Here is a 4,523-nt window from a genome sequence, read left to right as displayed (position 1 = left end):
CAGTTAAGACAATGCCTAGCGTTTGGAAAAATGTGCACAAAGTGTAATGGAAAGAATCACTTTGCCAAACAATGCTTTTCAAAAGTAAAAACAACGAAAGGGCAACAAGTTAATGTAATTGAGGACACTGATTTAAGTGAGACATTTTTTGTAGGAATGGTGTCATGTGACAATATCAAAAAGGATACAGAAAATGTGCAGCCCTCAGAAATGGACAATGCTGAACATAAAGTTAATGCAGTAAAAGTGGACAAATGGATGATCCCACTGCAGATAAATGGAGCATTAGTTACATTGAAACTGGACACTGGGGCAAAAGCAAACTTAATCAGTGTGAGTGACATAAAAAATATGAAAGAAAAGCCCAAAATACAGAAAAAGTCAGTACTACTGAAGAGCTATAATGGACAGAAAATAGATAGCTTAGGTGTATGCAGACTTAAAGTGACAGTCAAAGACAAAGTGCATCATCTCATGTTTTCTGTTGTGGCTGAAAGACTTGATTCGATACTAGGTGACAAAGCTTGTGAAGACTTAGAACTGGTCAAGAGAGTCTACCGTATAAACTGTGCCATAAGCAGACCAGATGACTCAGGTGATGAAGCAGAGAGCCCATCAAGGATGAAAAGGCCAAACGGTATCCATGTCTTCAAAAAGCCTAGTTTCTCCAAGAAGAAAGAAAAAGACTTTAAGGTCAAAGAGAAGCCAAAGGAAGAAAAGCACAAAGAAGAAAAACACAAGGAGAAAAAGTCCAAAGATATAACCGCAGCAGATGTTGTTAAGCAGTGGAAAGAGAAAAAGAAAAAGAAGAAGCCTGCACCAGAGCAGGAAGCAGTTCCGGTGGATACTCCTTCTTCCCTCAGGCCAATCTTTGGTGTTCCATTAGCCGAGGCTGCTGAGAGGACTATGCTGTATGATGGGATCCAGCTGCCAGCAGTTTTTCGAGAGTGCATTGACTACATTGAGAGTTATGGCATGAAGAGTGAAGGAAACACTGAAACCCTCTCCAAGCAAAGATCGCAAGGAGACCTCGATCTATACAAGACCAGATTGATGACAATGCCGCAACTGCATCTTGTCATTCACCGCCAGAACAATCTCATGAAGACACATCAGACTTACCCGTGTTGAGAAGATCCACACGTGAAGTAAAAGAGCCTGATAGACTTAATCTTTGAGTACAATGTAAAGCTTTGAAAATGTGTTGACTGTTTTGAAAATGTTTATGTTTATAGAGCACTAACAAAAGTGTTACTGATATTATCTTTATTGTTTTCTTGAAAGTTGATTGATATTGATTTTGTTAAACCTCAAAGAAAGGGGGATGTAATGATCAATAACATGTCATTCTATAGTGGACACTAGGTGGAGCCGTAGAGCTGTATATAGCTGTATGTATAAGACTACACTACCCAGCGGTATGTATATTAAGACTACATTACCCATGAGGCACTAGGCTACCCAGAAGGCAGCAGTCAAGATGGAAGCCTCTACAGATACTGTACCTAGTCCACATGTGCGCAATAAAAGTGTCTAGCAAAAGCTAGCTGTGTTCATAATAAGAATGTCTATTTATTAATGAACATAAGAGGGATCTCATTGAAACGTATAAAATTCTGACAGGACTGGACAGACTAGATGCAGGAAGGATGTTCCCGACGGTCGGGGAGTCCCGAACCAGGGGTCACAGTCTAAGGATAAGGGGTAAGCCATTTAGGACAGAAATGAGGAGGAATTTATTCACCCAGAGAGTGGTGAACCTGTAGAATTCTCTACCACAGAAGGCAGTAGAGGCCAATTCATTAAATATATTCAAGAAGGAGTTGGATATATTTCTTAAGGCTAAAGGGATCAAGGGATATGGAGAGAAGGCAGGGACAGGGTACTGAATTTGGATGATCAGCCATGATTGCATTGAATGGCAGAGCAGGCTCGAGGGGCCGAATAGCCTACTCCTGCTCCTATCTTCCATGTTTCTATGATTCATATCAAAACAATAAAGATGCTTCTTTGAACTATCTTTCAACTCAACCAAATCGCTGAAAATGGTTGGTCACTTCTTACATGGTGAAACACTACCACAAAGTCACTGAGGATCAGTAAGGTGCAGGATGACAGTTCTTTGGTCTGAAACCAGCTGTGTATTTATGGAGTGTTAGCCCATTCCTGTTTATTTATTTATTATGGTTCACATGTGAAGTTCTGATGGCCACAAGGCTTCGAGCTCTTTTCCACTGAGAAGGTATGAAAATGTTTTCCCATCAAACAGTCAGTCAGTTAGTTGCTTGATCCAGGAGCGAACATCGTAGTGGCTTATCCAGTGTGTGTCCCCTGCAGTGGCCAGGAAGGATTCTGGTGTAAAGAAGACTAATGCTGTAGTGGTCTTCACACTTACAGGAAGAGCCATACCAGCCATTGAAGCTGTCAGAGGCACTGACCAAGGTGTGCCACCCACTTACTGCAATCAGCAGCTAGTGGCATAGCTTGATCAGTGTTTCTAGAGAGAAACAGAGTTGCTAAAGAGAGGTGTCTGCGGATACATCCAGGTAGGTGCCTGTAAACACGGGTCCCTGAACATTGGTGGGTGTGAACATAATGCCTGGGGTATTGGTGGACCTCTAGATGGTGTTCTCTCATTTTGTCCTTTGTTAGTTGGGTATCTCTTATCCTTAGAAACCCATCACCAACTGGGGGAAACATTCAGTACCTTAGCACCTCCTTAAAGGGGCGCTGATGCAGTAGCACCGGGGCGAGGTGAATCCAGCGCTGCATGCCAAATCCAGACCTCCCGTTGCGCCGCCGGTACGAGATACCGCCGGGGACTTCAACGGCAGGCAGATTGTGACGTCAGTGAGCGTCCGATCTGCGAAATTGATTGTCGCCACCTATCTTAGCGCCTCGACCAAACAGCGACAGGGAGAGCAGGCATCAAGCAGGCAGAAGCCAGCTCCAGGGATGTTATGTAAAGGGATCATGAGGAATGACTCGCAGCTGTCAGGTTAGTGGAGTTTCAGTGCTTTCTTGCTAATTTCACATACTCCCAATAGTGTAATTCAGTAATTTAAAGGTTATTTTTGTTGTGTATGTACCTTTAAGGGAATAACTGGTCTTAGACTGCAGTACCGGCAGTGACCACCCCTGTATAAAAGGCCCTAGCAGGCTTCTGTATTTTCAGTCTGACGCTGCATCCTGTTCAGTAAAGTACCTGTTAAACTGTTCTCCCGAAGTCCGTGTATTGTTGAGGCGCGGACTTTACAGTGGCGACGAGTAAGTTCGAACTCACCTGCAGTGTGGCATCATCTCACAGGGATCTCGCCTGAGAGGAGGGTCCTGGAAGGTCGTAGTCTGAGCAACGGGCGTCGACCGAGGGCAAGCGCCCAAAGAATTCATCGGTGTTCGGAGAATTGCGGGAGAGACTGTAGTTCCAGCAAATCGTGCTGGTAGCAGGTAGCGCGCTGACCCTTCCGGACTGCGGCGGGCTCAAGCTCGATCGAGCGGCTCTACAAAATGGGCCGCGCAGCATCGCCGGAAAAGAAAACAAGAGAGAGAGGGTGGAGCGCACAGGGCGCGGTCGGTGCTCAAGAACAGGACAGCGGAGAGAAACTAAACGGGGGGGAAGGAAAGCGAGACGCGCCGAAGCTGCGGGTCGCCGCCATTACCCCGTAGAACGCTAGGAGCAGCGTGGCAGTAAGGGGAAGAAGCAAAAATGCGGGAGGCGCCATTTTATTCCATTGGGGAAGAAGCAAAAGCGCGGGAGGCGCCATTTTAAATCGCCCAAGATGCCGAAAAGTGGCAGTATCACTGCTTTCGACAACGAGGTAGAAGACTGGACCATGTATGTGGAAAGAATCGAAGTGTACCGCAAGGCAAATGAGGTGGCCGATGGAAAGAGGGCGTCGGTATTATTAAATCTGATGGGTGCGAGTACGTACGGCCTATTGCGGAATTTAATTACCCCAGCTAAACCAATGGAGAAAAGTTTTGAGGAGATTGTTCATATCTTACAGGAACACCTAAGCCCTACACCACTGCTGATAGCAGAAAGATTCAAGTTCCATAAAAGAAACCAGCACAAAGATGAGAGCAATGCTGACTATCTTACAGAACTACGCAAGTTATCGAAGCACTGCCAGTTCGGAACAGGACTGGCAGACAACTTACGGGATAAGTTTGTCTGCGGGCTCCAGAGTGAAGGAAGCCAGAAACGGCTACTTTCAAAAAAGGACCTGACGCCAGAACAGGCTTTCAGCGTGGCAGTATCCTACGAAGCAGCAGCACGGGGAGCTGCGGAAATACAACAGAAACCACAAGAATACAGCGCTAACGAAATGGCGTATGGAGCCAAAAAGTGCTATCGCTGCGGCAGAACAACCCATGAGCAGAAGGACTGCTGGTTTAAAGACAAAATATGCAGGCAATGCGGAAAAATGGGACAAAAAGCAAGAGTCTGCAGGTCGGGAAATGTTGTGTTGGTACCTTTCTACCTAGACACAATTTAGGACTCAGAACTCAGAGATTCAAAC

Source organism: Somniosus microcephalus, chromosome 19, assembly GCF_052327205.1.
Source record: "Somniosus microcephalus isolate GS21.2 chromosome 19, FLI_Smic_1.0, whole genome shotgun sequence".
In the NCBI taxonomy this organism is placed as follows: domain Eukaryota; kingdom Metazoa; phylum Chordata; class Chondrichthyes; order Squaliformes; family Somniosidae; genus Somniosus; species Somniosus microcephalus.
Note: the sequence above shows the minus strand (reverse complement) of the source record.